This window comes from Panulirus ornatus, chromosome 65 (assembly GCF_036320965.1).
Source record: "Panulirus ornatus isolate Po-2019 chromosome 65, ASM3632096v1, whole genome shotgun sequence".
Classification (NCBI taxonomy): Eukaryota; Metazoa; Arthropoda; class Malacostraca; order Decapoda; family Palinuridae; genus Panulirus; species Panulirus ornatus.
Window position 1 is genome coordinate 16,239,531 of NC_092288.1, and position 24,382 is coordinate 16,263,912.

The window sequence follows — 24,382 nt, forward strand, 5'->3', positions numbered from 1 at the left end:
GCAGTGAGGAGAGACGAACTGGTCGACGGTGGTGGTTTACGTCATCCATCAGCTTTCCTCGATACTTGGGGGAGGAATTGGGGAGGGGTTTGGGGGAAGGGTTTGAAGGTGTTGGGTGGGTTGGGTCGGAGAGGACACGAGGGACATTTGCAAGCTTCCAGTCCACGGCCATTTCCCCCATCTGATGGTCATTCAATGAATGGCTTTCAACAGCTAAAAGGCTTTGACAACCTACCTCTCTCAAAACCCTAAAGTGACAGGGAATCGAAGCCTGTTTTCCCAGTCTGATATCTTCTTTTTTTTTTTCCCCCTCATAATAACGAATGATTTGGTGAATCTCATTTTTTCCCCTCACAATAACGAATGATTTTGTGAATCTCATTTTTTTTCCTTCACAATAACGAATGATTTTGTGAATTTCATTTTCCTATCCAATCAGTTTACCTTCTTCCACTCCGACGGAGAAATCTAATGGCGGTTCTGTTTGTACAATTGAGACGCGTCTTCTGCTGTTACTCATCGAATTAAGACCTTTGTTCTGTACTAATGACTTGGCTTTGTCGTTGTAAATGAGGGATCGAACGCCATCGACCTAAAGTCCTGGTAATGATATTTACACCTCTGTTGCTTCATACATATTCACAACATTCTTTGCGAGTTAGTTTTGATAATTTTTTTTCTCTTATTACTCCGTCCATAATTTTGCTTGACATTCACAAAATTCTTTCGAGTTAGTTTTGATTATTTTCCTCATATTACTCAGTCCATAATGTTGCTTGACATTCACAAAATTCTTTCGAGTTAGTTTTGATTATTTTCCTCATATTACTCAGTCCATAATTTTGCTTGACATTCACAAAATTCTTTCGAGTTAGTTTTGATTATTTTCCTCATATTACTCAGTCCATAATTTTGCTTGACATTCACAAAATTCTTTCGAGTTAGTTTTGATTATTTTCCTCATATTACTCAGTCCATAATTTTGCTTGACATTATTTTGTTACGACATTACCTCTGATGATTATTGTAATCATGGTAGTTCTAAGGATCATTTGAATCTTGTAATATATAAGGACATGAATGACTCTTTCCACCAATTAATCTATAATCCTTCGTTTGATCAAGGAGGCTTCTACGAATCGTCATCTTTTCTGTCTTATGATATCTTTTAAAACCGATTTCTAAGTCTCAGTTACATGTCTTCAGCTGTGTCCATATATAGGATATTCACCCACTTCACATTACTGAGATCAATGGCGCATTTGAAGAAAAATCAAGTCATTTTTATTTTATTTTCCACCAAATTTTTCATGGATATGATACACGGTGTAATAGTCACATCTGATAATTTCATTACCTATAATTACCAGCGTCTCACCCGCCTTACGGAAATGGTATCAATAAAATAGGTCATTGGTTGATGTTACGTCACATACAATGTGTCCTCTAATTGGTTCATCTATAAATTGGTGCGGATACGAGTCTTCAACTTAAGAGACTGAGAGTAATAGTAAACGTATGTACTTACTTACAAATACTTAGGAATAGTAAACATATTTACTTACTTACAAATACTTAGGAATAGTAAACATATTTACTTACTTACAAATACTTAGGAATAGTAAACATATTTACTTACATACAAATACTTAGGAATAGTAAACATATTTACTTACTTACAAATACTTAGGAATAGTAAACATATTTACTTACATACAAATACTTAGGAATAGTAAACATATTTACTTACTTACAAATACTTAGGAATAGTAAACATATTTACTTACATACAAATACTTAGGAATAGTAAACATATTTACTTACTTACAAATACTTAGGAATAGTAAACATATTTACTTACTTACAAATACTTAGGAATAGTAAACATATTTACTTACTTACAAATACTTTGGAATAGTAAACATATTTACCTACTTACAAATACTTAGGAATAGTAAACATATTTACTTACAAATACTTAGGAATAGTAAACATATTTACTTACTTACAAATACTTAGGAATACTTAAGACTAGATTTGGTCAAAAGGCGGGGTTACCACGTTGCTCTCACCGCATGAAACTATGAGCTAAGAAGAATGGGTTATGCGAGCTGCGTTGTCCAATGAGAAGGGGAGAAGGAAGGGTTGTTTGTCTGTCTGTTTGTGGGTGAGGCAGAAAGAGAAGACAACTACCTGGGGCAATGGAGTAACACTGGACAGCCAACGAAGTGCTGGTTGACTGCGCAGCCGCCGCCACTCATCATCAAGTAACACACCTCCCTGGTGGGTGGGTGAGAGAGAGAGAGAGAGAGAGAGAGAGAGAGAGAGAGAGAGAGAGAGAGAGAGAGAGAGAGAGAGATAACCTACGAGTCCCTGCGACGAGAGATCCCATGAGGCAGAGGAGATAAATCCATGACACCCCCTGGACAAGCTTGTGTCGTCGCCACTTAAAACGTCATGTCTGGAGCTGATGAAGAAAAAAAAAAACTGAATCCCACACAGACATTCCCCCCTTTTTGGTCTATGACATCATCCTAACACTCCCCTTCCCTTCTAACACCATCCTCATCAGCGGGTTACACCATCTCCTTACCCTCGCACTATCAACAACCACCTCCTCTCCTCCTCTTCAGCAGGTTACACCATCTCCTTACCCTCGCACTATCAACAACCACCTCCTCTCCTCCTCTTCGGCAGGTTACACCATCTCCTTGCCCTCGCACTATCAACAACCACTTCCTCTCCTCCTCTTCGGCAGGTTACACCATCTCCTTATCCTCGCACTATCAACAACCACTTCCTCTCCTCCTCTTCGGCAGGTTACACCATCTCCTTACCCTCGCACTATCAACAACCACCTCCTCTCCTCCTCTTCAGCAGGTTACACCATCTCCTTACCCTCGCACTATCAACAACCACCTCCTCTCCTCCTCTTCGGCAGGTTACACCATCTCCTTGCCCTCGCACTATCAACAACCACTTCCTCTCCTCCTCTTCGGCAGGTTACACCATCTCCTTATCCTCGCACTATCAACAACCACTTCCTCTCCTCCTCTTCGGCAGGTTACACCATCTCCTTACCCTCGCACTATCAACAACCACCTCCTCTCCTCCTCTTCAGCAGGTTACACCATCTCCTTGCCCTCGCACTATCAACAACCACTTCCTCTCCTCCTCTTCGGCAGGTTACACCATCTCCTTACCCTCGCACTATCAACAACCACTTCCTCTCCTCCTCTTCGGCAGGTTACACCATCTCCTTACCCTCGCACTATCAACAACCACTTCCTCTCCTCCTCTTCGGCAGGTTACACCATCTCCTTACCCTCGCACTATCAACAACCACTTCCTCTCCTCCTCTTCGGCAGGTTACACCATCTCCTTACCCTCGCACTATCAACAACCACTTCCTCTCCTCCTCTTCGGCAGGTTACACCATCTCCTTACCCTCGTACTATCAACAACCACTTCCTCTCCTCCTCTTCGGCAGGTTACACCATCTCCTTGCCCTCGCACTATCAACAACCACTTCCTCTCCTCCTCTTCGGCAGGTTACACCATCTCCTTACCCTCGCACTATCAACAACCACTTCCTCTCCTCCTCTTCGGCAGGTTACACCATCTCCTTACCCTCGCACTATCAACAACCACTTCCTCTCCTCCTCTTCGGCAGGTTACACCATCTCCTTACCCTCGTACTATCAACAACCACTTCCTCTCCTCCTCTTCGGCAGGTTACACCATCTCCTTGCCCTCGCACTATCAACAACCACTTCCTCTCCTCCTCTTCGGCAGGTTACACCATTTCCTTACCCTCGTACTATCAACAACCACTTCGTCTCCTCCTCTTCAGCAGGTTACACCATCTCCTTACCCTCGTACTATCAACAACCACTTCCTCTCCTCCTCTTCGGCAGGTTACACCATCTCCTTACCCTCGCACTATCAACAACCACTTCCTCTCCTCCTCTTCGGCAGGTTACACCATCTCCTTACCCTCGCACTATCAACAACCACTTCCTCTCCTCCTCTTCGGCAGGTTACACCATCTCCTTACCCTCGTACTATCAACAACCACTTCCTCTCCTCCTCTTCGGCAGGTTACACCATCTCCTTGCCCTCGCACTATCAACAACCACTTCCTCTCCTCCTCTTCGGCAGGTTACACCATTTCCTTACCCTCGCACTATCAACAACCACTTCCTCTCCTCCTCTTCGGCTAAGTGGACCCCGTTCTGTTGGCCGTCATGACCACAGGAGGGAAATAATGCTGTGCGTCTCATCTCCAGGTGGCGACTACTGCCTCACACAAAGTGTCCAATTACCTGATAATTGGATATTCTATTTCGCCTATCTTGTCGCCATTAAATCCACTCCCATTTCCAATGGGTTTGATCAGGTACGTTGCAGTCGCAAAGGCCCAGGGTTTCTGATGCATGGAAAAAAAATTTAGGACATCAATGTTGTCAATAAGGAGAGGTGTTTGATGCAGCTGTCTGGCTTCGCATTGTAATTACGGTAATTACAGCAGACTGGAAAACAGGAAGAGGTGCAAGAGCGCGAAGCAGCACAGGCGGGAAGGCTTTGTACAGAGGGTAAACCTGAGTGACATAGAGAACAGGAGCAAAATGTGTCTGAGAGAACAGGAGTAAGAATGTTAAAGTGTGGCATGCTGGGGATACTGAAATAAGAAAACGGAGAATTTTTTTTTTTTTTAAGTTTTTGCTGTTTTCTATGTAATCAGGGAGCGCTAGGAACAGACAAATACGAGCCTTATCTGTAAACATCCACTATACATCTGCCATGTATTATGCACACACACCAGTGCTCCCTGTCCAGAGACCTGCAGACCTTTCTGTGGATTCCTCTAACAGCTTCATATGCCCTGATTCGGTCCTCTGACGGCGCGTCACCCCATGTATACCACACAGCTATAATCAACTCTATCACATGCATGCCTTTTGAGATCTCTTATGGTTTAAAGGCCAGACTGTACAACGGGACTCAGGCATGTTTAAGGACAAGAGCGAAACGAAAAGAGATCAGTGAATAGATGATTATGAAAGAGTGAAATCCGGACACACACAACACACAGATGTCGTGGAAATAGCAAGAAGACAAAAAAGAAGATGAAAAAGAAGAAAATAATTCAAAAACAAGAATCCCACTGCTACACCTGTGGTTACATTTTCTGTTTCATCAGAAGAAAATGTAAGAAGCATCGTCAGATTCTGAGACCAGTATGACTCCCAAAACGCCATAGCTATGTGAGCACCGTTGTTTATAGAACACTATGGATTTGAGAACCTATGGTTTTGTGAACATTTTGGTTCTGAGAACGTTAGAGCTACTAGAATGCCACAGATGTGAGTACTACGTCATGATTTTGAGTCCACCATGGTTTTGAGAGAGATGTACCTTGAAAACGCCATGGAACTAAGATGCTATGGTCCTAAGAACGCAATATCATTAGAGCATTTCATTTCTAAAATCATAATGGTTGAGACACCCACGGTTATAAGAACGCCTTAGTTTCGCTTATGTCATGGTTGTGAGAAACCCGCTGGGTTTTTGAACGCTATGGATTTGAGAGTATTATGGTTGTGAGATCCCTTTGCTTTGAGAATGCTATGGCTGTGAGAACTCTTCGGTTTTGAGAATATAATGGCTCCTCAGGCCGCTACGGATTTAATAAACACCCTGGTTTTGAGAACGCCGTGGTTTTAGAAAATTATTGACTTTAGAAAACCTTGGTTTCGAGAACATCATACCTTTGAAAACGCCTGGACTTTGAGAACACTACGTATCTGAGAATTTCATGGCTCTGAGAGGGTTACGGGCATGAGAATGTCATGGCTTTGAAAATATAATGGTTGTGAGGAAGGTATGGTTTTGAAAACGCCATGGTTTTGAAAGCGCTATTCTCTAGAAAATGTAACGGGTTTGAGAACGCTAAAGTACTGGGAACACCAAGAAACTGAAAGCATCATGGTTTTGAGAACACGTGGTTTTGAGAACCCCACGGTTTTGAGAATCTCATGGTTTTGAGAACCTCATGGTTTTGAGAACGCCATGGTTTTGAAGGTAACATGGCAGCGAGAACGCCATAGTTTTCTCAAAGGTCAAGGTGCGTGAGAACGAGTGGCTGAGGTGGTCCTCGAACCTCGTCCTTCCACCTGGGGGGATGGAATTATTTACTTCTTGTCCATGATGAGGAACATATGGGGGAGAGAGAGAGAGATGACTTCAATGGTGTGCTTACCGAGAGGATGCCATGTAGGCAAGCAGGTCCAGCGCGTAGCCTACCACCAACTGGGAAGGGAAGTACCTACCCCTACCTACGAGCACCTAAGAATTCGTAGGCCTAGCGCGTGCAGCTCACCGCACGTCTTGCTTGATGAATAGAACAATTCGTCTCAGCTGCCTCCTTCGTTACAAAGTCACCTCTTCTGGGATCATCTAGGACTGATCTCAACCAAGGGTCACGTTTTCCTATGAATGTTTCTGTCGTTGTTTCACGCACGTCTCTTACTCCAGCTTCCTCGTTGGGCTGTCAGTGTCAAGCTTCTGATCCAGTCCTTCTAATCCAGTCATCATGCCTCCTCTACTGTCATCAGCAAAGTTCCTCACTGTGCTTTCCTTTCCTACGTTGTCGGTGTCAAATATCATTGGTAAAAAGAGTATTACGGCGACATCGTACCTTGTGGTAACCCAGATAGGACATCTTCCTCCTCAGACATGGTTCCCTCTGCTAACACAATCAACTCTTTGTTAATTAGAAGGTCTCAGACCTATCTTAACCTTAATGTTTTCTTGACTTACTTTTTTCCAGCTAGATTCTACGGTCTACTTTGTCAAACGCTTTTGCACAATCAAGAAAAACAGAGGCTTCTTTCTTCCCTTGCATCAAACTTTTATATATATATATATCATTGTAATGAACTAATAACTGAATTCACCCATACGATTATCCTGGTTCTTGCTCAGATGTTCTAAGCTATGAATTTTCATCCCATTTTCAAAGACTTTTATAACATGTGAACTCAAGCTAACGCGTCTCTGCTGTTTAGGTATTAGCTTGGATCCTCCTCTGTGTACTGGTGTTACGTCTGATGTTAGCTTGGATCCTCCTGTGTATTGGTGTTACGTCTGGTGTTAGCTTAGATCCTCCTCTGTGTCCTGATGTTACGTCTGGTGTTAGCTTGGATCCTCCTCTGTGTACTGGTGTTACATCTGATGTTAGCTTGGATCCTCCTCTGTGTACTGGTGTTAGCTTGGATCCTCCTCTGTGTACTGGTGTTACGTCTGGTGTTAGCTTGGACCCTCCTCTGTGTCCTGGTGTTATGTCTGCCATTTCGTAGATGTCTGCAGTTTTGTTTTCATTTAGACTTCGCCTCAACAGTATCATGAGCGGCGTCACTCTCGCTGTCTTTTGTCTTCTCGAGGAATATGACGTAGATTTCGTCTGGTCCCGGAGCCAGATTTTCTCGCGAGTTCATTAATGGTTCTGATTACCTTTATATTATATTATATTACCTTTTCATCATGGTGGCTAAACAGTTCATCATTTTGATATCCTACCTGCATTTGGAGTTCGATAACAATTTATATTTTTTAGTTAGCATCTTGTATATGTCCTTCGGTTGATTTTCAGTCTTCGATTTTCTGTTTTTTTGCTTTGTTTTTTGCTTTGTTTTATGTAAATCATGATCTGGGGTTTCGTTCCGATGCTCCATTTTCTGTTCTAAAGGATTGCAGTATTTCTTCATCTACTTTCTTTATTGTCTCGTCCACTTTACTTATTCTTACGTCTCTTTCATTCGCTTTCTATTTCTTTCCCATGCTCTTCTTCCAGTCATCCAATGCATATCCTTTGGTATCTGCCATTATGTCTTTTTTTCTTTCTCTCTGGTATCAACTCAATGATAGTCCTAGTCTCTCACAGTATAATTTTCTTTTTGTTTATAACTAGGCAACTGTCTCTGAAGATCTCATTCCAATTTGTATTAAAAAGAGGAAAAAAGAAAATCCATTCAATGATGTCTCTCCAGACTCCATCTGCCGCTACTGGGTCCTCTATTACTACATGGAATTCACATGCATTCGTGTCCGCATTATACTACGGTCTTGTGACCTGGATCACTCACTCTGAAAACAATGTCTTGTCATTTATGAAAATACAACCCATCGTATTGTTCCCTCTTGTCGGTTCAACTGGACGAGGCTAAATGATTCAGAGGGATTAATTATTCTCTAGTCTGATGTGTAGGTGATCCATTATTCTTTCCTTTATCATGATATCTACATCTACATTCTACTTTTCCCTGCCGTTGAATAGAAAAGAAGGCAAAGTCATCATCCGCTTTTATAATCGTCCATTTTCTATCTTTCTAAACCTTTCGAAATTTCTTCAGCTCCCGTTAAAATTTCTTTAAAGCCATTTTAGCTTAGTTTTTGGTGGTATGTGCAATATGATACTGGGATCATGGTGTTCGTCGTCGCCAGGATGTTCAATACAATCATTTCAAAAACTACAGAGAATCGTGTATTATGAAGAGGGAGAAACTCCACTGTGGACACTCCAGAATATGATGTAACTGACAACTTGTCGCTTTTTTCTGACTTTAAATCCACATTGCCACTGTGTATGTCTAGGAACTCTGTCGCTTTTTTTCTCTGGCTTGAAATCCTTAATGTTACTTGCGTATGTCTAGGAATTCTCGGTGTATTTCTTCCTAAGGATGATCTGTTGTCATACACTGCTGTACCCCAGCAAGGCATCATCTTGTCTGTTCAGTGGTTGGTTGCTCTACCCTTGCAAGACATCATCTTGTCTGTTCAGTGGTTGGTTGCTCTACCCCTGCAAGACATCATCTTGTCTGTTCAGTGGTTGGTTGCTCTACCCCTGCAAGGCATCATCTTGTCTGTTCAGAGGTTGGTTGCTCTACCCCTGCAAGACATCATTTTGTCTGTTCAGTGGTTGGTTATCGTCACCAGACCTCCTTGTAAAATTGACTCGCCGCAAGAGAAACCATTTCTTTTTAAAGTTTACTGTACATACATCAAGGTATCTATGTCTTCACATACAGTGGCTCATTTTAACAGATCTTCTCAGTGAAATATAGCGAAGTGTTGATGATACTTTCAAGGAGTTCTCTCTCTCTCTCTCTCTCTCTCTCTCTCTCTCTCTCTCTCTCTCTCTCCCACAGCGTCTGAGTTCATATGGATATTAGCGAGGTCTTCTGTAAAGCAGAGGCGATCCTAATTCGCGTGAAATCTTGATCGTGTCGATGTTTTCTTTTTTTCTGAGAATACTGTTTGCTTCTGGACTACATGGCTGGACGACTACTGATTGATGGAGTCAAGATGGCCCTAGAGATATCTTCTTTCAGAGGCGGTCATATGCCACGGGAGCTATGTCAAAACGGCCTTACCAAGCCTTTGGCCTTTGTCCATCAGCTTCCCGAGTATTTCCATCTCTCCTCGGCTTTTCCGGCCATAGTTCTAGTGTTGCTGGAGTACAGTCAACATAATTACTTCGTGGTGGGACAAGATGCTGGCATTGTCATCCGCTGCTCAAAAAATGATTCCTAGCCGACTCGGAGCGATTTGGGAGGTGGTCCCCAGGAGCTGGGATTGAGGATATTGCTGACCTCTCTCTGGCAAACCTCAAGCTACGAAGGGCGGTTGAACCCTTTGGTTCCCTTGTGGCGAAGGAAGCTCGGCGAGAGTAATGATGCTCTGTTGGGTGAGGGAGGAAGGTACGCCCCTCCTGAACAAATCAGTCCGTGTGGGAGACGCTGAGATTGGTGGCGCCTTCACACTGCTCAGCACCTGAGATAGGTAAACAGCCCAGCACCTCATACACATGAATGTGCACTGCTCAGCGCCTGAAGACTATGAGGGAGATGACAAAGTACGTACTAGACCATCATGGACAACATGTCCGTACTGCTGGTGCTGTCTGGTCTAAGAAAAGAATAAGATAGATAAAAAAAAAAAATAAGCCAGCGTATAGGTCAATGGCCATCTTCTAAGGCCGAGAAATAAAGAAAATGTAGCCACAAATCTATGAATCTGTCAGGCGACGTTCAAGTCTAATGCCTCACCACAGAAAGGTTTCTCGTCCTCATCCTGGGAACACAAAAGGACAGAAAACACCACAATAAAGACCATTGTGTCCTGCTGAGGCTGTTTAGGTGTGACGATGCCTGGTGCCTCCTCCCTCTCCCACCACTAGGAGAATAAAAGGACTTATTTGCCAAAAGAAGAAAACACATAAGAAATTCAAATCAATGAGAACCGATGAAAACCGCCAGGAATCAATCAACATCCAAAGAGAGTGTAATAAGGTCATAAGACACAGTAAACGGGAAGAAGAAAAAAGAATTTCTTTGAAAGTTAAGAATAATTCGAAGAAATTCTTCAAATATATAAGTCAAAGGAAGATAGTAAAAGAAGGAATAGGACCATCACGAAACGAACTTGACACACAAACTACTGACGACAAGGAAATGGCAACAATACTAAATAATTCATTCAACTCCGTATTCACAACTGAAGAAACATCAAGAATACCACAACCGATGAAAAGGTTTCAAGGTTCTGATGAAGAGGAGTTGAAATTTAGGGAAATAAAGAGCTCTAAGTACTTAAATACTTGCACTAATTACATCCTAACAGATCCAACGGCCCAGATAACTTAGCTCCAAGATTTTTCAAAGAGGTCAGAGCCAGCTGATATACCCCCACATCAAAAATATTCAACAAATCTCTACCGGATGGTCAGGTGCCAACTGACTGGAAACTAACAAATGTTACTCCTGTAAATAAAAAAGGAGACAAAAAGTGTTCCTTGAACTACCACCCAATTAGCCTTACGTCAGTGATAGATAAAACGATGGAAAAAATAATGCGAGATAAAACTGTCACGTTTCTAGATCACAAAATGATATCGGACAACCAACATAGTTTCCGCAATGGTAGATCCTGCCTGACAAGTTTGCTGGAAATTTCTAATGTTATTCATCGGAATTGGGACGAAATATTACCGTCTGATGGAGTATATTTAGATTTCAAAAAAGCTTTCGATAAAGTACCTCACAAGAGACTTTTGCATAAACTCAAAGCAAACGGAATTGGTGAAGAACTCTGTACATGGATCAAAGACTGGCTTACCGGAAGAAAGCAACGTGTAGTATTAAACGGCGAAGCCTCAGATTGGCTAGACGTAATAAGTGGTGTACCATAGGGGTCGGTCCTAGACCCAATTCTTTTCATAATATACATTAATGACCTAGAACTCAGTCTCATATCTAAGACCTCCAAATTTGCCGACGATACTAAGCTAAGAGATGTAAACAGACGGGACTACAAAATGATTCAAAGAAATTTTAACTTATTAGCAGAGTGGTTAGACAGATGGCAAATGATGTTTAATGTAGACTTTGGAGACAAGAATATACGTCACAGACTACAAACTAATCGGAAACTCTCTAACTAGAGTAAATGAAGGAAAGGACCTTGGAGTTGTCGTTAGCAACAATCTGAAGTACACTAAACATTGTCAAGCAGCAAATAAGTAAGGCAACCAAATGTTAGGTTTCACAGCCAGGAACATACAAAACATCAGAAACAATTCTCACACTATATAATTCTCTAGGAAGACCACAGCCAGGAACATAGATTACAAAACATCAGAGACAATTCTCACACTATATAATTCTCTAGGAAGACAACATCTTGAGTGCCTTGTCTAGATTTGGTCTCCAAACTACATAAAAAAGACAAAGAATAATTAGAGCAAGTACAAAGACGCGTGACAAAATTGATTCCATCCTTTAGAATTTAAAACGATTGGAAAAAACGTAGACAGCGGCGACAAATCAAGAGTTCAAAATTCTGAACAAGTTCAATAACAAAAATCACGATCGTCTTTTCGAAATACAAGAAAATACAAGACAAATGAAATACACTTCAAAGCTAAAAGATGCAGTACAAACGTGGGAAAAGCTTCTTTTCCTATTGGTGTGTTGAGCACTGAAGTAAGTTACCGTCAGACGTCGTGAATGCTAAGACTATAAATACCTTCAAAAGTCGTTCAGACAAATATTCTATAAATTTAGGTATACTCTTGAGAAAAACGCCAGAAATAAGCAGTATAAAAGACAGTGGTAACGGGGACAGTAGAAGTCGGCGATAGCTTAAAAAACTGCTGAACGGAATTGCATTGTCTTGTAGAGTTAAACTCGACCCAGTCGTGGGCCAATCAGGCCTTCTGTTGTCTGTCTTTCTCAGGTAAACTCATGTAAATTTGACCTGATTATCAGTAATTTTTGAGAACATGATCATTAGCTTGTGACCTGCAGTAGTCCCGGATGGCGTTTCAACAACGTTAAAGTGAACTGCCAGTCTTCAACGGTGGGAATGTTGTTTACTTTCCTTTGCACTATGGAGGATAATTCCCTTGAGGCCAAGGAGGATGCTCTCACTGGGGCCAAGGATGATTATTTTGGGAGGGGAGAACTCTTCCGTAAACCTAACCCGGTTTATTCAGTTACGAATTATATGGTTCTGTACGTGTGTGTTTGTATGTGTGAATACTGTGTGTCACAGGGAGGGAGTTTTACACAGATGTCGCCCGTCTTTTGATCTGGCATATATATATATATATATATATATATATATATATATATATATATATATATATATATATATATACCATATCTTGACATACACGCCGCCTAGCTTACATCAGCTACTTATTCATGCACTAGCCAAAGAGTGGAGGATAAACAGCTGGGTTGGCTGTAAGCCGTCTACCCTGTCCACGATTCGAACCCAGGTCCGTTAGACTGGTCATTTGCAACGCTGACCACTGCACCACTACCTATTTATAGTGTATGGGGAAGTAGTTCTATACTGGTGGGGCCTCCATCTTTTAAACTTTTTCTACTATTATACAACTCTTTAAACTTTTGTGCGCTGTCCAGGTCACAATTCTATCACTCAGTTTATTCCATTTATCCACCACTTTTATACCACAATAGTACTTTTCAACAACTTTTCTAAAAAGTTTCGAGCCTAAATTCACGTCATGGCCTCTGGTTGTTCTATCCATAATTCTTTTAAGAACTTCTCGCTTCTGACATTACCAAACCAGTCTGAAAAGTTAAGGGTTGTAATTGGGTCCCTCTCTACTCTCCATTTTCCATGGAGGACAAAAGTAATATCTCAACTTTTTCTTACTGCCACCAAAATTTTGTTCTGTATGACCTGCACTCACAGTTTCATTCCTAACTTCATTCGACTCAGTCACTCCTCCTTACCATATCATCTTTATAACAGATTTCTCGCACAATTTCTACCTTCATTCCTTGCATCTTCATCAGATATTTCCAACTAAACATTCACCTATGTATCTAAGCATTTTTTCTTTTTTTGTATAATCAGTTGCCTCCTTAACACCTAACATAATGTTCTCGTGATACAATGGGTTCACTGTCAACCCTCTAGTACATATCCTACATAGATTCCCCTAAGTTTGATCTCTTGTCGGATCACAGACATGGCTGAGCTTGCCTGAATTTCATAAAAGCATGCAACCTGACAAGTCTCTGAAGTTTGTCGAAGTCCCTTTGTAAGTTGATGTATTCCTGGTTCATCGTCATCTACAGACATATGCCAGTACGTCACTGACTTCGATCGAGAATAAGAGCGGTGCGTCGTTGATAAAAAATCCAACCCATTTGAACAAAAGGCTCCACACTGACACGAGTCCCCGGTTCCCTTCCAAGAAAACTATTCTCGAACCACGAAAGGAAGGCTCCTGCTTACGCCGACAGCTTCTTTAATAGCCTCTTGTAAGACGCACAACATCAAATGCTTTCTGAAATGCTATGAACAGACAATCCATCCATCCATTTTTTTTTCTTTTTAGTCTAAAGACAACTCACTCAGGGTACACACAGACAGACCACTTCTCATTGAACCTGCTTTATCTTGTACTACGACACTTTCGCATTCTGAAGTAACCATCATCGACTTTCCGGTTTTCTTTTCAGTGTTTCTATAGACCACATTCATCATTTACCTGGCTGATGTTCAGTATAATTCTACGATCTCCGCTCCCACAAATAATGGAGGACATTTGCCCACCCTTCCACTCCCGTGGCACCAAACCTTCCTCCAACGACTTTACAAACATTTTGATGGACACATAAGTTGTTTCTACGACGCCCTCGGTTCTTCTGGAGAGACCTCATCATGTTGCTGCACCTTATATGGATCAAGACTTTCACAGTACCGACTTAAAGTGTTTTCTAATAAATTCAGTGGCTTCCGTAGTCCCCTCCACATACCACTTTATCAGAACTGGGGGTCACAATGGCATCCACTGGCAACATACGTTGAAACATCATTCACTTCCTAACATATATTTCCTCGTCTTCGTTAAGAAGACTTCTCCCCTGAATCCTACAACCTAACTATTTTCTCTTTAATGAAGTAATGAAACAGTTATGGATTACCACTTGCCTGTCCAAACTATCCTTTGCATGATATGTCTGGTCCTCACCTTCCTTATTGCACTGCACCATTTTCTTGTTATCTTTACCATTCAAATGCCATCGCCTGGCTATCTTTTGCACGGGACATCCTTTTGTGTTATTCCCCTTCTCGATATTCATTTATCAAACCATATCTCTCTTGCCTGACCTTTGCTCCCTACCCACCACCATTGGTGCCCAGGCGTTAAACCCTCTCGTTATAGATTTCACAGAACCATTCGTAACGGTGTTTTATATTCCGCCACCGACATTCTCTTTTCCCATAGAAACTACATTCACAACAATTTCGTCTCCTCTTTGAGTCAGGTTTCTTCCCCAATCCCATTTTTAGGTTTCTTCCCCAATCCCATTTTTAGGTTTCTTCCCCAATCCCATTTCTTTTTTGTTTTCGTTTCTTCCCTAACTATATATAGGAGTCCTCGATATACGTTAGGTGTCACGTCCTAAAGAAACACAATATATAACTGAACGACGCATAACTGGGATTTTTCTATAAGGAATACAGCAATTAGCTCGAGATACGTTATGACACGTCTAACACCACTTACATATATGGACCTAAAACCCATAACAAATGTATATATATATATGTAACACACAAACAATTATGAAAATATATATAAAAAAAAGTTTAATGATTCTTACCCTGGGAAATGGACTGGTTGGTCTTGCCGTAATCTCGTCCAAGTTCTTGACTGTGGTACGCATGATGGTGGTGATGGCGGTCGGAAGTAATCCAAGATGACGCGCAATGTCAACAGCACAGTTCGCCCACTTCTGCTGCGCTTTATCACATCACCTTTCGCGTCGAGAGCAACACTACTACGATGACTTTACGAACGCTAGACAACTTTCCGTTCATGGTGGTAAGATTGCGCGGATATAACACGATACAGTGTATCAGAGCACGAATCACACACGAAGCACTCGCGAAGTACAGCCACACTCCAGGGTCGGGCACGTACCCTCACCACAGATTGAGGTTCCACCTACCGGTGAGAAGCCAAACTAATGTCCACCATAGCCAGAATCTTCTGTAATGGATATCAGTGATGACGTAATTAACCTGGGAAATATATAAACACTTTGGACATATGACATTACCAAATGCACCACATCATTTGTACTTGACGGTTATTAAGTGTAATACTTTACTGAGCTACATAGCGAGGATACACAAGTATGCAGGGCAACATTACTGCGAAATGCTGTGACAATTGTCAAGTGTGCTCCCGAAAATGAAGATATAGCCTTTTAAGTCCACTGCTGATCGAAAACCATTTCGCATGTGTAAAACGTTAACCACAATGACGTAACCTGAGGTGTTGATCGCCTGTATCAGTCGAGGGTGGAGGGAGAAAAAGGTTGTCAATGTACGGGAGCAAGACTGGGGAAATGGCCGGCCGGTCGTTACTGAGGACGTGTGGAACAAGGAGCAGAGGTGGAGGGAAGAGGAGGAGGAGGAGGATAAGCGATATGACTCCCTGTTAGTACAGCTTCTAAGTAATTATTGGTCACATTTGTAATATACAATTCCTCATGTATTACAGACGCTGTTCTTAATACATCCTCACGCCCTTAACTTCCCGTACTTTGCTTAATTTAACTCCACAATAACAATTCATGGAATTGGAAGCTGTGGAGTCTATAATTCCTATCCTCAGTAGAGACGAGTGGGTATATGTATGTGCAGTATGTCAAGGTAATGAGAACCATACTCGAGCACATTCATATGATCACCAGTACCAATGTATAACTTATACCATCATGAAAATTGAGTCATACTAAAATCCACTGTCCATCAACTAATTGGGAAGCAAAACTTCATAAGAGGATATTATTCATTTCTCAAGCCTGAGGCAACTCCACTTCAGAGATACAGTAGACTCTGCGTTGTGGGATCTGGACCACGACTGTGGTGGTGTGTTTACTGCCCCACACACCCATCACCTCACCCAGGTGACAGCGGGGGGAGGAGCGGCGTAGCATGAGGCAGCGTTTTCGTCGCCACCTGATTTTAAAACAATATAACAGATCTGCTAAGCTTTTCCTGCCTGCGTGAGAACCAGTGAGGAGTATGGACCGCAGTTCTGTACCAAGGGTAAGGGGATTTCAACTGGGTAACGATCATCGGACGGTCGTTATATGAGTCGTTTCTTCGTTTATCATTTTATTCAACAACGAACGTATTATTAGCGTTGATGTTTGTTATGGATAGAGACGTGAGAATATCAGTACTTATTACTAATCTCATATTTTATTATACAGATGTTATGGTGTATTTCTTCACTAAATCCTGTTGCTTGATGAATACGACTAAGATAATTTGAATTCAGTTTTCAGCTTCAACTCTATATTCCGTAATAAGATAAGGCATGTGATCCTTATGTTATAATTAGATACCACTGTTCAGTGTCACTAGATGTACGTGGTCGGTGTCAGAATTCTTTAATACAGAATATACACAGTGCATAGTACAACTGAACATACCTATCTTTACATATACACAATACATACATAACATATATATAAAATGGGCTGTCTAAAGCTTCAAGCAAAAAGGAAATTCGTTTAGAACAGCTTCAGTATGAAGTATAAGATACACAATGTGTGGAGTTGTGGTCCAGCAGGCGTCCCGGAAGCGTCGCTGTGTGGGTCAACGAGGCTATGGCTGTTGGGTGGGTCTCTCACACACCTGTTGGAGGAGGTAGGGATACCAGTCTTCCCCAAACAAAGTTACAACCAACAGTGATCCACACTGCGATCACATCCCTCATCCTCGACCCTTCCCCATAGACATATGAGAGGGGAAAATGTCTGCGGATAGTGTCGTACCAGGAGGGATTTCTGCCTTCCAAGCTGCTGTCTGCTTGCAGCGGATCTGGGCACTTTGTTGTCGAAGGTTTACGTGGACGACGAAGTCAGTTGTGGTATTAGTGGAGCCGTTCTTAGTAAGGTCATCTGCAATCCCGTAAAATAATTCTTACAATTTTTGTTTCTCCTTGTTTGGTCTACAAAGAAAAAATATTGCCGTCGTAACTCCTACAACAGGTGAAGCTACAGCCTATAAATACATCTTAAAACGCTTTCATTTACAAATCACTCATGTCACTGCTGATAGTGGTGACAGTAATGCCTTGCTGAAGGTGAGACACGGCTCTCTCGCCTCACCGATAGAGGGAACCACAATCAGTGGTGGGTTGTTGGTGGGTGTATGCGGCCGACTTTTGACCGCTGCTTACAAACTGCGCTAGAGGAAGTCCTGGCTAAAGACAGACACCAAGTGACGTCACCCACCCAGCCCAACGTAGGGGTTTAGATGACGTCGATCCTCTCTGCTTCCGCTGGAAACCAACGTTAGTGCGAAACATCGACGTTTGGCGAGTTAGTCTCCCTATCATATCGACAACGTATATGAGAAACGACATGAGGCGGAACGCCTTATAGCGGGGACTCTCTGTTGTCATAAGCAAGCACTACATGTGAAGTATCATATCTGATATTCTAAATTTTCATGTTATCATACTTAAAGATAAGGTCCAGTAGTGATAATGTGCCAGCCTCTCTAACTCTGGTTAAGATATTATCCATCACATTACTAAAAATCTGTTACTCTACCTTTTCATTGTTTCATGCGAAGTCAAATATTCTTAATCAGTGTCTGTACAGGTAGATTTATTCATATTGGATTCTACCATCGCGTATCGCTGCATTTTTGCACCACCCTAACTATAACTTCATTATTTCTATTATATAGCTATTCCTGTTAATCAAAACTTCCTCAAGGATTGTTGGTAATCATCATTAATGTTCATCTTACTCTCATTATGTACTGAAACTTTAGTTATCTCTTACTAAGAGGGGCCAATACCCCTACCAATACTACTCCTCTTTTCTTTCTTGGAATTATATCACCTTTCAGGAACGTTCAGATCTCATCTCCTTCGTAAGTTTCGTCCCAACAGCTCCAACAATGACTGGTTTGGCTTCCCCAGAATCATCTGAGTTCAAGCGCCAGTTCTATTCTGTTTTCATTACTGTCTCCATCATTCGTACACCATTACTGTCGTCGACCCTACCTTTTTCCTATGACTGTCCTGTTTGTGCTACTTTTAACCCAACTTTTTTTTTTTTTACCGTCCTGTCTGTGCTGACGGTGGGGTGGATCTGCTCTCAAGTCTCTAATGTCCTCATGTTTGGCCTCCTGGATTCTTTCTTTGTTCTTCCTGGCTGCACCTTTGATCTGTCTCTTCTGACGAAAAACCCACTGAAACCTACACTGCGGTCAACCTTCCTTGCGTGCCAGTACACTCATTTCAAATGTAACATTTACGAGTCTTAACCTTACAATGACTATTTCCTTTTTTGTTTCTTTGATATCTGAAACTCCACTTGCTAGGTTTGTTGACTTTTCTTAATGGGATATTTCGCTATCTATTCCAAATTATAATCAATACTGATCGACATCTTTTCTATTTCTAACCTCACTAACTCTTGCATGTCTGGTTTAAGACAATGGTTGACCAATTCCTACAGCAATGATCCAACCACTTCCACGTATCTGGTTCTTTCTGAAAAATAATCCACATCCTCATTCATACACATTTACTGCGGATACTCTGTACCTAAGACGACCAGTCATGATACACTGTGATCCTCTCTATAATTTCTCTCCATGTGCCTCAGGATTATTTCTTGGTCTGTCCCAATGATCTTTTTCCTAAAGCCTTAGAATTATTTCCTGATCTTTGTCCTTCATGCCCTTCCGACAGTCTTCGTCCTCCGTGCCTCTGCTCTGTGTACGTATTTTCCCTGAGTGATCTCTCTCAGGGCCATCCGAATGGACGCTCTCAACGCCTCCCTCTGAGCATTACCATTGCTAGTGCTGTTCGTTTTCTCGTCTTTCTCTCTCGCTTTTCTTTCTCAAAATGTCCTCTTGGGTTTTAAATGTGATTCGTATTCCTACAATAAATTCTTTATTTCTCTTAATTTACTCAACCATTCTTTGTTACTTGTTTCTGTATTAATCAGAATGTCTGTCTGTCCATAGGGTCTAAGCTGCTTCCTTCTCCATGTCTTCTCTGATCGTTACTTCATCATCTTCAGAACTCTTGTGATCCCCTTAATCTCGCTTCTTTCCAGCTAACCTATTGAGCGTTTTATATCCAAGGTTATTCTCCTTATATCTTTCCTTTGTATATCTTACATTGTCTCATGAAGACAATCCTCATAAATTTCAATATCGGTGTGATAATGACACGAGCCTTCCCATATGGAACTTTACACCAACGCTGTACTTTAGAACACCCACGAAACGGCCTAAGTCAGCTCAAGTACCGTCAGTAACAGAATCAACTCAAGACTTGAATTATCTGGCCAATAGCGTGTTGCCAGGTAGCGCAGTTGCCTATGAGCGATAAGGAGCACTTATTATTTCCTATCGTATATAAATATCTCATTTGTGGTCTCTCTTTCTATACATTAACTCCTTCTATGCCTTTTATTCAATTTACGCCTTTTTTTCTTCTCCTTTTCATTAACGATAATGGCCGAGAAAAAAAATACTTAAACGACCTTCACGTAATATCATTCCTCCTCATTCCTGGCGATCGTTGGCAACTCCCGCAGACAACTCCTTCACCAAAAACTCAAATTTACACCATAATCCGCCAGAGTACATCGTTACCTCCAAGATTTACAGCATCCAGGAGGGCCCCAGCGTTATCTCCCTCTACTTTTTTTTACCTTGGCCTTGTTGAAGCCATGGGCTCTTCCTGCTGCTCCTCAGAGCAAGGGCGGCTGGTGTCGAATTAATTCTCCGACCCTCTTGAACAGTAGTGGTTTGTGGGGTGCTGCTTGCCTCTTGGGTATTATAAGGCGAGAGATATTTTACTCTCGATAGGTGTCTCGTCACTTAAACTTATATAATCATCATGCCTTACTCTCTCTCTCTCTCTCTCTCTCTCTCTCTCTCTCTCTCTCTCTCTCTCTCTCTCTCTCTCTCTCTCTTATCCCTGGGGATAGGGGAGAAAGAATACTTCCCACGTATCCCTGCGTGTCGTGAAAGGCGACTAAAAGGAAAGGGAGCGGGGGGGGGGGGGGGGGGGGGGGGGGGCTGGAAATATTTCCCTGTCGTTCTAAAAGAAGGAACAGAGAAGGGGGCCAAGTGAGGATATTCCCCCTAAGGCTCAGTCCTCTGTTCTTAACGCTACCTCGCCAACGCGGGAAATGGCGAATATGTATAATACATACATTATTTTTTTTTTTTTTTTTTTTTTTATACTTTGTCGCTGTCTCCCGCGTTTGCGAGGTAGCGCAAGGAAACAGACGAAAGAAATGGCCCAACCCCCCCCATACACATGTACATACACACGTCCACACACACAAATATACATACCTACACAGCTTTCCATGGTTTACCCCGGACGCTTCACATGCCTTGATTCAATCCACTGACAGCACGTCAACCCCTGTATACCACATCGCTCCAATTCACTCTATTCCTTGCCCTCCTTTCACCCTCCTGCATGTTCAGGCCCCGATCACTCAAAATCTTTTTCACTCCATCTTTCCACCTCCAATTTGGTCTCCCTCTTCTCCTCGTTCCCTCCACCTCCGACACATATATCCTCTTGGTCAATCTTTCCTCACTCATTCTCTCCATGTGCCCAAACCATTTTAAAACACCCTCTTCTGCTCTCTCAACCACGCTCTTTTTATTTCCACACATCTCTCTTACCCTTACGTTACTTACTCGATCAAACCACCTCACACCACACATTGTCCTCAAACATCTCATTTCCAGCACATCCATCCTCCTGCGCACAACTCTATCCATAGCCCACGCCTCGCAACCATACAACATTGTTGGAACTACTATTCCTTCAAACATACCCATTTTTGCTTTCCGGGATAATGTTCTCGACTTCCACACATTTTTCAAGGCTCCCAAAATTTTCGCCCCCTCCCCCACCCTATGATCCACTTCCGCTTCCATGGTTCCATCCGCTGACAGATCCACTCCCAGATATCTAAAACACTTCACTTCCTCCAGTTTTTCACCATTCAAACTCACCTCCCAATTGACTTGACCCTCAACCCTACTGTACCTAATAACCTTGCTCTTATTCACATTTACTCTTAACTTTCTTCTTCCACACACTTTACCAAACTCCGTCACCAGCTTCTGCAGTTTCTCACATGAATCCGCCACCAGCGCTGTATCATCAGCGAACAACAACTGACTCACTTCCCAAGCTCTCTCATCCCCAACAGACTTCATACTTGCCCCTCTTTCCAAGACTCTTGCATTTACCTCCCTAACAACCCCATCCATAAACAAATTAAACAACCATGGAGACATCACACACCCCTGCCGCAAACCTACATTCACTGAGAACCAATCACTTTCCTCTCTTCCTACACGTACACATACATTATATATATATATATATATATATATATATATATATATATATATATATATATATATATATACATATACAGAGAGAGAGAGAGAGAGAGAGAGAGAGAGAGAGAGAGAGAGAGAGAGAGAGCTTTCGCTCGGCATCCATTTATGAACCAGCCCCCGAAAGAGGAGGATGAACAACAGGGTTGGCTGTGAGCTGACTTGCCTGTCCAAAACACGAGCCCAGTCCCGTGAGACTGGTGGGTCGCGGCGCGAACTACTGCATTATGGAGGCTGGCGTATGTGAGACGTGTGTGTCACTGAGAAAGGGTTTAACGCTTGTGTTCCCCTCGTCTCTTAACGTTGTGTATATGCACAGTACCTTTACTCCTGTGCGTGTATGCGCGCGCACACACACACACACACACACACACACACACACACAAACAAACAAACACACACACGCACACACACATCAGCCTAAGCCTTGTACCTATTTATCGACCAACTCCGAAGGGAGGGATGAACATCTGGGTTGAGTGTAGGCTGACTGCCTCGGCCAAATTTCGAAATCAGGCGGGTCTGAACCCAGGCTGGCCCGTGGTCACTCATATTTAAGTAACGCTAACCACTACACTGTGTATATGATCACCTATCTCTAATGTACGAGGAGGAAGTTCCACACTGATGTAAACCCCATCTATTGACCCTTCCTTAACTTCCTACACGTTTTTGTACTCTCTGCATTCACAGTTTTCTCGTCTAGCGAATTCCATTCATCTAGTTGTATAGAAATCTCTCTTAAAATCTTTTCTAAGCAAGTTTCTTGCTCAGTTCCCCGGGGATTCATAGCTGCTGTGGAAGACTTGTTCACAGCCGACGTCGACAAACTGCTTCAGAAACATAAATGGTATGGCTAAGTCACTCCTCACTCTCCATTTTCTTTCAGGTGACCAAACCTATGGCCTGTGATATTTTCTCTGGTGACCAAACCCATGGGTTGTAACTGTAACGCATTTGCATCACTTCTCTCGACCTTCCAAGGTATTTGTTTACGTTTCTTTCAGTGCAGTGACCAAACTTGCAAGGCATATACTAATTTTGGTATAATAAAAGATATGAGTAGTTTGCTGGACGTTTCTTAGTTCCTGTATCCAAAGTCGATTGTAACGTTTGCCAGAAGACAGTTCCTCTCCTGCACAGGCCCCTGTGGTCAAGAATCAGCGACATGTTGGGTACAGTCATACTCACACACAGATTCCTGCAGCTTATTTCCTGTCACATATCATTCTTATCGAAGCTTTCTTCCACCGTGTCATCCTCATTACTTAATATTTCCTCAGCAAGAATTGATTTCATCAACCAAGTATTGGACCAGATTTGGAATTTGTCGACGTCCCCTTGTAAGGTGATGCAATCTCCATCATTCTTTACTTCCTTGATGACGATTGCGTCATCTGGAAAAATATTCAGGAAAGAACTCTTAAAAAGCATTGAAATATCTAGAAGAAACGCAAGACGTCGCACACACGTAAAGAATTTCGACCCATTTATCTAATGGTCCTAATAAAGTTTCTTCATATGAAGAAATGTGCCGTGTTACCTTCGATAGGCGTCTTGATATATTGTTTAGTATGTCGCTTAGGGAGTGTACAGAGCTAAGAGCGTACAGGAGGGCAAATCTTCTGCCCGTCTGTAGTAGGATAAGGACATAGCAATGAAGCACAGACCGGTAGGTCTCTCTGACGAAAGTGTTAAAGATAATCAGAAAACATTAATAGATGACTACCTCTAGAGGAGGCACTATGGGAGGAACAACACAGATTTGAGAAAAGAGATCATGCATAAAGAACCTCTTAAAATTTCTGCGAGAGGGTAAATCAAAGCTAAAAGACAAGGATGCGTCGATCGTGAGTTATTGAACTGCCAAAAAAAAAAAAAAGGAAAGAAAAAAGACATTTGACAATGTATCACGCAAGAGGTAGGTAAAGACGTGTTAACTTCAGACAGAAATACCGGGAGATTCCTTCAATGGCCAGAAGAGAACCTTCCTGGAAGAAAACAAAGAGCGTATGACAAAGGAGCAGTCTGGAAATGGCTTGGGGGTTCGTGGTGCAGAGTTCGACCCTGTCTAATCCAAGGGTAGATCTAAATTAAATGAACTGTAAGAAGAACTGACCTCATAGCTATTCTCCTCTTTGAGTCTGGTATCCTCTTTGACGTATTTATGTCTTCATTAACCAAAGAATCAAACGCAGCATTACATGGCTGCTCTTTCCAATTGGTAAATTCTGATCTTTTCAATTTCTCTGATAATGATGGAGCATGATCCTGTTGACATTTTATGAATTTTGTGTCTCCGAGACTTTCTGTCACCAAGAGAATCTAAATCCCCCTAGTCTACTTT

The 24,382-nt window shown here is 42.1% G+C and overlaps 2 protein-coding genes across 2 annotated transcripts in view; one reads left to right on the forward strand and one right to left on the reverse strand.

Annotated features, from left to right (window-relative positions):
• The window catches only part of LOC139746557 (prenylcysteine oxidase 1-like), a 631,496-nt gene extending 615,963 nt beyond the window's left edge, over positions 1 to 15,533 (reverse strand). Inside the window, exon 1 of the mRNA XM_071657914.1 lies at positions 15,213 to 15,533. The gene's annotated coding sequence lies outside the window, so the exon portion shown is untranslated. The remainder of the gene's footprint in view (positions 1 to 15,212) is intronic.
• The window catches only part of LOC139746556 (adenylate cyclase type 6-like), a 1,154,491-nt gene that overhangs the window by 212,935 nt on the left and 917,174 nt on the right, over positions 1 to 24,382 (forward strand).